At 38.9% G+C, this 9,915-nt stretch overlaps 1 non-coding gene across 1 annotated transcript; it reads right to left on the bottom strand.

The window, feature by feature from the left end:
• Positions 1-2,267: 2,267 nt before the first annotated feature.
• LOC145044712 (small nucleolar RNA R71) lies at positions 2,268-2,374 on the bottom strand. Its single transcript, XR_013681657.1, has one exon. It is a non-coding gene; the product is annotated as a small nucleolar RNA R71 (small nucleolar RNA).
• Positions 2,375-9,915: the final 7,541 nt, after the last annotated feature.

The following is a 9,915-nucleotide window of genomic DNA, read 5'->3' as shown; positions in this document are numbered from 1 at the left end:
TATTAGCTAAATTATCGCATATTATGGACAAAAGGTACTTAAAAGTGTTAAATTATGTTTTTCAGTCCAAAGATGAAGCTCGAAAGCAAAAGGAAGCAAGAGAAGCGGTTAGGAGCTCGAGAATGGAATGAAGAAGAAAAACACTAAAATGGCACCTACTCGGCGAGTCAGATAGCCTACTCGACGAGTCCGATCGAAGAATCAGAAAGATAATGACTCGGAATTCCAGATAGTTATCGCAATACGGGGAATGTGAGAGGGACTCGACGAGTCACCACTTGACTCGATGAGTCGATTCGCTTATTTAAAGATAACTCCACAAATCGATTAGAGAGTTCTGGGACAATTCAGAAGTGCTTTGCTGCGATTAAGAAGCCAGAAAAACCCTAGAAGTCGACGAAGAAAGCTAGAATTCAATTCCGGGGAGTAATTAAGGCACAATTTCATCATTCCACTTATTCTTTTGTTTTGTCATTATGATTAAGCAACTTGACTTTGTTTGTTTGCTGTTATTTACTTTAATTATGAACTAAAACCATTAGACTTCTATTTGGGGATACAAAGTTAACAATATGGTTTGATTGATTGGTAGGATTAATTCCAAGTTGGTGAATTTTCGTTATTTTAGCTTGCTAAAGAACCTTGTGTGTGAATAATAATTAATTTTCTGTTAATAGGAAGATAATTGATTAGCATGAACATCTATTGATTATCAACCTCATATGATATGTGATCACTATACTATATGTCTAGGATTAATGAATATGAAACTAGAATTAATAAGAAAATTGAGTAAATTCATGTGCAAGCTTGTAAGATGACCATCAAACAAGAGGTTAATTAAAAATAATAAATTAATTAGCTATTGCAAGTCTAACTTAACCCGAACAATTAATCTAGTAAATATAATTAAATTAAACAATTGGCTACTGTTTGAGTTAGTTTCTTTGCTAAGGATTAGGGTAGTGAACATGAACCTAATCATTTGAATCGGTAACCAACGAAAGAATTAATCCATTGCACTATTACCTTGAAGTCAACCATAGAGTTAACCAAGTTGAACTAAACAGAAGTTCCTTTCCAATTATTGAATCTAGTTAAGTTGTTATTTTCTAGTCTTAAATTAGTTATAGTTAGTAAGTTTCTAGTCTTGTAAAACTAGAGAAAAACCCTTATTTCTTAATTAACTTAGATAGAATTAGTTTTTAATTTAATTTGTTGTTCCCTGTGTTCGATACCCTGCTTATTTAGCTATACCACAATTGATAGGTTCACTGCCTTTTGTGTGTTATTTGATAATTAAAGTAGGTTTAAAACTAAGTGAGTTTTACACACATCAAGTTTTTGGCGCCGTTGCCGGGGAACGGTTCTAAAATTAGCATTAAAATTCTAATTCAATTGACCCTTTGTGTAAGATTTATCTTACACAAAGTTAATTTCTGTTTAAGTTTTTAGGTAAAAAAAAAAAAAGAAACCCTGATTCTACCTTGGACTCGCCGAGTGCATTCGCTCAGACTCGGCGAGTACGACGCTGAATCAGATTTAATTTTTTTTGTTCTTTTTTACGCATTTTCTGTTTTTATTGCAGTTGTTTCATGACCCGAGGTTCTGATACACCTCTGGTTCCCCCTCTTGAAGATCCGGAAACCGCATTAAGAAGGAACAAAGGCAAAACCGTTGGAGAATCCGCTTCGTCCAAGAACTCACCACTCAAAAACCTCAAATCCGTTTTTAGCAAGAAAAGGAGCAGCAAATCAGGAACATCCAGTGCCTCGTTGACAATCGAAGACCCGATTCAAAAAGACACCGAGTACGAGACCGAGGAAGAAAACGTACCCACGTACGAGCACGCATCCGAATTTGAAGACGATTTAGCCACCGCTATGGCTAATATTGATGAAATCCCCATGGGGGAATGGAAGAAGAGGATGCGTGATGACACCGGCCCGGGACTTGTGCAACCCACAATTCCCGCTACCGCTAATTTTGAGCTAAAGGTCCATATTCTCGCTCAACTCAAGGAAATCCCTTTTCACGGGAGAGATCACGAAGACGCCTATAAGCACTTGGATGAAGTAAATGATGTGGCTGATTACTTCAATGCACCCAATGTGCCTCGCGAGATCCAGCTACTACGCATGCTTCCTGTCACATTTAAAGGAGCTGCAAAAGATTGGTTAAAGTCACTTCCTCTCGGATCGGTCACCACATGGGCCAAGATGAAAGAAGAGTTCATAGACCATTTTTGCCCACCTTCCAAGATAGCCAAGCTAAAGAAAGCCATTGCCAACTTCGAGCAACAACCCGGAGAATCTCTTTATGAAGCTTGGAAAAGGTACAAGAGCCTACTTAGAAATTGCCCACATCATGACCTTAATAGTCAACAAGAGGTCTCCATCTTTTACGATGGAGTTAATGTCACCACAAGGCAACTACTCGATTCACAAGGCCCGCTCACCAGAAAGCCGCCTCCGGAAATAAAGGAATTAATTGAAGAATTCTCCAAGCATTCTAGAGAATACCACAATCCGAGGAACGAAGTGAGTCGTGGAGCAGTGAACTCGGTGAACGATAGCATGGCGGCAGTAATAGCTAAACTCGATAGCCTAGACCGAAGAATGACGAAAATGGATCAAACAATCCATGCTATTAGGGTAGGATGCGAAAATTGTGGCGGCCCCCACCTAACCAAGGATTGTGATCGAGACGAAAACGGAAATAAAAAGGCTGAAGTATTTTATTCCAGTGGTGATAGATACGATGAAGATTGGAGGAAACCGAAGAAGGAATGGCTCCCATACGAAGAATATAAAAAGGCTAAGGAGGAGAAATACAAACAGAGGGAGAGGGGATTCTATCAAAAGGAAGAGCCGGTGATGGAAAAGAAGGCCAATTTAGAAGATATGCTCACAAGATTCATAACCGCGTCCAAAAAAAGACACAATGATCATGATGTAGCAATGCAAGAAACCAGAAACATGTTGAAGAATCAGCAAGCATCCATTCTCAACATTGAGAAACAGCTGGGACAGCTTGCACATCAAGTGAATGAAAGAAGACCGGGCCAACTTCCGAGCAACACCGAACCCAATCCAAGAATGGAGAATGTAAGTGTAATAACCTCCAGCAGTGAAGGAAAATTTACAGAAGCACTAAGGATCTCCAAGAAGAAGGAAGAAAAGGTAGAAGAATTGGAGCCAGCAAAACCCGAACCGACTCGCCGAGTCCCTCCATTGGACTCGATGAGTCCATGCGAAATTGAAACACTTGTCAGTTCTTCGAAACCTTATAAGCCTCCGCTGCCATACCCAATCAAAGCCATGCCTGCAGAAAAAGTAGAAGCATACAGAACCTTCATGAATCATGTTAACACTCTACAAGTTAATGTGCCATTTGTGGAAACAATACTCCAAACACCTAAATACTTCAACTTGCTTAAGGGCCTTTTTGCTGCGAGGAAGGATTTGGTTGAAGTCGCAGAAGTATTGATGAGTGAGCTACCTGAAAAGAAGGGTGATCCAGGAAATATTGTGCTTCCGTGCCAATTTGGTAATGAGGTCTTCACCCGAGCATTAGCTAACTCAGGGGCAAGCATCAATATGATGCCTTTTTCATTCTTTAAGAAATTGAATTTACCAGAACCAAAACCGGTGAATATGAAGATCCATTGGCGGACAAGACAATAATTCATCCACAAATCGTTTGTGAAGATCTCCTTATAAAAGTTGACAAGTTTATTTTCCCAGTAGACTTCGTGGTTGTTGATATGGAAGAAGACCCCGAAATTCCAATTATTTTGGGGAGATCCTTCTTGAACACCGCGTGTGCTTTAATTGATATATGTGAGTCTACATTGACATTAAGAGTGGGTGATGAGGCTGTGACGTTTAAAGCTATTCCAGAAATCAAGCAAGAAGAGGAAAAGATTGAAGAAGTCTCAATGATCCAATTGGATGATGAGATATTAGAAAAAGAGCGTGCACGTTTGATAAAAGAGGATCCAAACAAGTTTGTGATACACTCAGAAGAAGGAGGAGATGTTAACAAGGACTTGGATGAATTAGAAAAGCTACTGGAAGGAGCCCACTCAGCAAAAACCCAAGAATTGATGGAATTCGTTCCGACTCGCCGAGTCACTTTAATGGACTCGACGAGTCCAAACGACTTGGGCAAACACTTGGCCGACTTAGATCTGCTTGTTACTAGTTCTTCACATACCTTGGATTTCGATAATATACAAGATTCTTTAGAAGAACAAACAGCAGAAGGAGGAAAGGGAAGGAAAGTTCAATACGCCGATGTAGCATGTCTTGATACGGTTCATTTCGAGGATGGGTTAAGCACTGGAAAGGACAAAGAGATAAAGGAAAGGAGGGAGGAAGCTGATCACCTATTCACTACTAAACGTAAAGCACGGACCATCATGAAATGTGAAGTAATTAAATTTAAAGAGAAGGAGATTCAAGAGAAGGTGAAAAAGAAGGGGGTAAAGAAGAAAAAGAGGAAAAGGGAAGCCCAAGCAGCTGAGGATGAGGCTGTGAAAAGGAAAAGAGATGCATTAAAAAGGGCTTACAAGAAAAAGATCCACGCTTACAAGACCAAGTACAAATCACAAAAAGTTAGGCGTGCGTTCCCGATGCTCGGAGATGACGAAACGTAGATGGGAAGGAGTCTAGCTAATGACTCCTTAAAAAGAAGCGCTTGGCGGGAGGCAACCCGTTATATAGAGTTTGCTTTCTTTTACTTTTTAGTTCTTTTTATTTTTATTTTTTTATTTTTGCCCTTCGTTTTTAGAATCTTAATCTTCCAAATCATCGGACATGTTTGCTTGAGAGTGTGCATAGGTTAAGTGTGGGGTGAAATGATTTATAATAAATAGCAAAAATTTTGAAAATTATGCATTTTTTTAGCGACTCGCCGAGTTGACCACGACTCGACGAGTCCATATGGATTTCAGAAGAAAAACATTACTTCGCGACCAGGCTCGCCGAGTCTGACCACGACTCGACGAGTCGGTATTATTTACAGAAAAAAATTAATTTCGAAATTACTTTTACAACCGGTAACTAGGGTTTTAACCCTAAGAAACAATTTTCACAAACACACTCGCCGGGTGCAGTCATCCTCACTTTCTCTCAAGCATTCATCTTTGTTTTTCAAGTTTCCTTCAAATTTCTCAAGCCCAATCTCAAAAGGTAACAAATTTCTTCTTGTTTTCTGTTAAGAACATGATTATAAGGCCATCTATGGTAGCAATTGCATGAAAAACCCGTTTTTGAAAAGTACTAAATTTATAGGGTTTTGATTTTTCATGAATTATGTTGTTTTGAATGCTTATTCTGGCCTTAATACCTTAATAGTAAGTGCTTAGACAAAACCCTTGACAAAATTTCCAGGTTTTATGGTTTAATCTTCATCGACCCATCGACTGACTCGTGCAGTTCGCGCGACTCGTCGAGTCGGACCTGGACTCGACGAGTCCAGTCGAGTAACATATAGCAGAATTTTTTTTAATTATATTCTGTGTTTTCTAGGTTTTGTGTATTTTTTTGCAGAAATCATGTTTTGAAGGGGACAAAGTTCCATAGGCAACCAAGGGGATTTTCCATGGCTAAACTTTCCACAAATCGAGTCTGCTTCGACAATGCGGAAATGGAAGAAGAAGCTGGCTGATATCAAGAAGAAGGAGGTTTATGTAACCAACCGGATAGATTGGGAGTGGCTGCAAAATGTTCGATATGAGGAGGAATTAGCTCCTTACCTTTTGAAGGAGTTTCACCATGAAGGCGAAACAATGGTCTGTGATGGGTGGAGCCAGGTCTTCCGTATTCAAGAGCCGGTTTATTTGGAGCTTTGTTTGGAGTTCTTCTCCACGGTATCTTTCACTGGAGGAGTGGATGTTTATCACCCAGCCAGCTTTAGTTTTTGTCTTGGGGGCGAGTTTCATCAATGCTCTGTGGTGGATCTTGCCTGTCGATTAGGGATCTACGATCAGCCCTTGGTTTCAACAAACATCTTTTGGGACTTTTGGCACAAACCCATATGGTGTTTCCCGAGGGATTTATGAGTACGGGCTGGTGGAATACTATTGGTAACAAAGTCTATATCCCAAAGTCTGCACAGGAAGGGAGCATTCGATCCCCAACACACCGCCTCATACACCGCCTTATTTCATCTACCATCAATCAAAGAAAAGATGATGACAAGGTTTCCAACCTCGACATCTTCTATTTATGGAGCATCATTACACCCGGCATCTTTTGCAACATTCCTTGGTGTTTAGCTTCATATCTCTCGGAGGGTGCGGTCAAGGATCGCAAAACTTCCCGAATTAATGGTGGGATGTTTGTCACCCGGTTGGCCTTCGGGTTGATGAACCGCGGTGCATGGAACTTCATGACATTGATCCCTACACCACCGTTCAATCCAATTCTTTTCCGGAGAGCGAGGATTATTGAAGATTATGGAGGTGGCCATTATGCCATCCCGAATGATGACTCCGTTGTTGGTCCCGAAGCACCGGGAAGGAGGGTAAGATCAAGAAGAGAGCGGGATGTGGAGGACGAGCCGCCGGTGATTCCGGTTGAGAATGAAGACGTACCAACGGATTGGTACAATGTGGAGATGAGGCGGCTACAGGATCAAATGGCACGGGGTTTGAATTTTAGCAACCAATCTCATATCCGACTTTTTGACCACTTCAACATCCCACATATTGATGGTGGAAATTATCCATTTATTCCGTCATGGGATGAGGTGATTGGTGCGAGAAGAAGTGGTGCAGGGGGAAGTGGAGCAGCCGATGATGATGATGAGGAAGAAGATTGATTTGTGTTTCATCAAACAATTTTTATTTTCTGTTTTTTTTTATTATTATTTGGTGTGTATGACTTCTTCAAGACTTTATTGTGTTTAATGATTGTATGCATTAGTTATTTTTCAGGATTGGATTCGGATTGCTTGCTTAGGAAGCGTTTAGAGTTATAGCGAACGGGTGTTATAACAAGTGAAAGCGAGTCAAGGAAGCGGAACGTTAACGTCAAAGTGTCGAGTCCGGTCCCTAGGGGTATTAGCAATTAAGTCCAAACGTGAGGAAGAGTTAGAGAAGTTTTTAGAGGCTGACACAGTTGCAAAATGCCAATTTTTTTCGTTCAGTGGCCTACTCGTCGAGTGCACTTAACTGACTCGACGAGTCGCCTTGTATTTCCACATATTCTGAGAAGGCCGCGCTGGTACTCGACGAGTCCACCATATGACTCGACGAGTCCGTCATTTTTATACCAAAGGACTGCTGATTTGATGTTGCTAAGTGTACCACTTGCTCACTTATTTTTCTATATCAATTCCTGAAGATCTTACACTGATTTCCGCGTATTTGGAGCGACCCACACGAGACGAGACACCCAAGGCATGGATGAGATGTTACCATGTCTAAAGTCACTTGAAGTTGGAGCTAATATGGAAGTGATCAACCTATCCACTGCTATCCCAGGGGAGTTTGTTCCAATTCCCTCTTTAGTTTCTTTTTATGTTTTTATGCATAATATGCAATGAGGACATTGCATAAATTAAGTATGGGGTAGGGGGTTGGTTACATAATAGACCATTTAGAGTCAATTAGAGTCAATTTTAAAAAAAAAAAATTGCATACCAAAAGTATTACTTAGGACTTAATTAGAAAATTTTGGTAAAAAATTAGGATTCCATGTTAGAATTGTATTTGATAATTGCATGAAGACCCAAATGTTTAGTTGAGCCTATATACGTTCTAGTGCATTTGTGGCTTCCTTATTCCAGTGAAATCATGGGACAAAAACACGACCTTGCTCAGCCTGAGGGATGCAATATGTTTGGCAGCCTAAACCTGAAATGTATCCAGGAAAATTTTTATCGTTAGCCAATAAAGGTTGAGATTGAGCGCCCCTGCTTAAGCATGTAGGGATTTGAGTGACAAAAGTGAGATATACATGTAAAAAAAAGAGAGAGAATTACTAGAAAAGTTGTAAGAATTTTGGAGCAAATGAAGTGAAGATCTAAAGATCAAAATTCCAAGAAATCCAAAAAATTGAAGATACGAAAAATAAATCAATACAAGGTGGTGACTTCAAAGATATCAAAGATCAAATTATCAAGGAAGTGAAGAATTCCAAAAGAGCTCCATAGTGGCATCGAAAAGTTGTAATTCTAGAATATGTATGCTTGGGTTGCTCAATTAAAAATACCTTGAGGGTAAAGAGGTTTTCTGAGGATGGATTCGGAGGGTTACATAAAATGAGCATAGTTCGGGGTGAGTGGGCGAATGTTTATGAGGATTGTGAGTATTTGGAGTATGGGGGATTCTTTAGGAAAAATTTTAGACACAAATGCATGCGTTGCGGTCTTGGCATAATGGTTGGGTTAGATTGGAGTTGTCATACATAATTCTAATGTGTTAAAATTCAGTTTTGCTTGGGGGCAAGCAAAAGTCAAGTGTGGGGTATTTTGATATGTGCATATTTAGTGTGTATTAAGTATAGTTTTTTATTCATATATTAGCTAAATTATCGCATATTATGGACAAAAGGTACTTAAAAGTGTTAAATTATGTTTTTCAGTCCAAAGATGAAGCTCGGAAGCAAAAGGAAGCAAGAGAAGCGGTTAGGAGCTCAAGAATGGAATGAAGAAGAAAAACACGAAAAATGGCACCTACTCGGCGAGTCAGATAGCCTACTCGACGAGTCCGATTGAAGAATCAGAAAGATAATGACTCGGAATTCCTGATAGTTATCGCAATACGGGGAATGTGAGAGCGACTCGACGAGTCACCACTTGACTCGACGAGTCGATTCGCTTATTTAAAGATAACTCCACAGATCGATTAGAGAGTTCTAGGACGATTCAGAAGTGCTTTGCTGCGATTAAGAAGCCAGAAAAACCCTAGAAGTCGACGAAGAAAGCTAGAATTCAATTCCGGGGAGTAATTAAGGCACAATTTCATCATTCCACTTATTCTTTTGTTTTATCATTATGATTAAGCAACTTGACTTTGTTTGTTTGTTGTTATTTACTTTAATTATGAACTAAAACCTTTAGGCTTCTGTTTGGGGATACAAAGTTAACAATATGGTTTGATTGATTGGTAGGATTAATTCCAAGTTGGTGAATTTTTGTTATTTTAGCTTGCTAAAGAACCTTGTGTGTGAATAATAATTAATTTTCTGTTAATAGGAAGATAATTGATTAGCATGAACATCTATTGATTATCAACCTCATATGATATGTGACCACTATACTATATGTCTAGGATTAATGAATATGAAACTAGAATTAATAAGAAAATTGAGTAAATTCATGTGCAAGCTTGTAAGATGACCATCAAACAAGAGGTTAATTAAAAATAATAAATTAATTAGCTATTGCAAGTCTAACTTAACCCGAACAATTAATCTAGTAAATATAATTAAATTAAACAATTGGCCACTGTTTGAGTTAGTTTATTTGCTAAGGATTAGGGTAGTGAACATGAACCTAATCACTTGAATCGGTAACCAACGAAAGAATTAATCCATTGCACTATTACCTTGAAATCAACCATAGAGTTAACCAAGTTGAACTAAACAGAAGTTCCTTTCCAATTATTGAATCTAGTTAAGTTGTTATTTTCTAGTCTTAAATTAGTTATAGTTAGTAAGTTTCTAGTCTTGTAAAACTAGAGAAAAACCCCTATTTCTTAATTAACTTAGATAGAATTAGTTTTTAATTTAATTTGTCATTCCCTGTGTTCGATACTCTGCTTATTTAGCTATACCACAATTGATAGGTTCACTGCCTTTTGTGTGTTATTTGATAATTAAAGTAGGTTTAAAACTATGTGAGTTTTACACACATCACTCTTGCATGTGTTATGTGTTTTATGTTTACCGAGCAGGACTCGAT

Source organism: Lactuca saligna, chromosome 4 (assembly GCF_052625555.1).
Source record: "Lactuca saligna cultivar CGN05327 chromosome 4, ASM5262555v1, whole genome shotgun sequence".
NCBI lineage: Eukaryota > Viridiplantae > Streptophyta > Magnoliopsida > Asterales > Asteraceae > Lactuca > Lactuca saligna.
The sequence above is the reverse complement of the archived record's forward strand: the minus strand, read 5'-3'. Positions and strand labels throughout refer to the sequence as shown.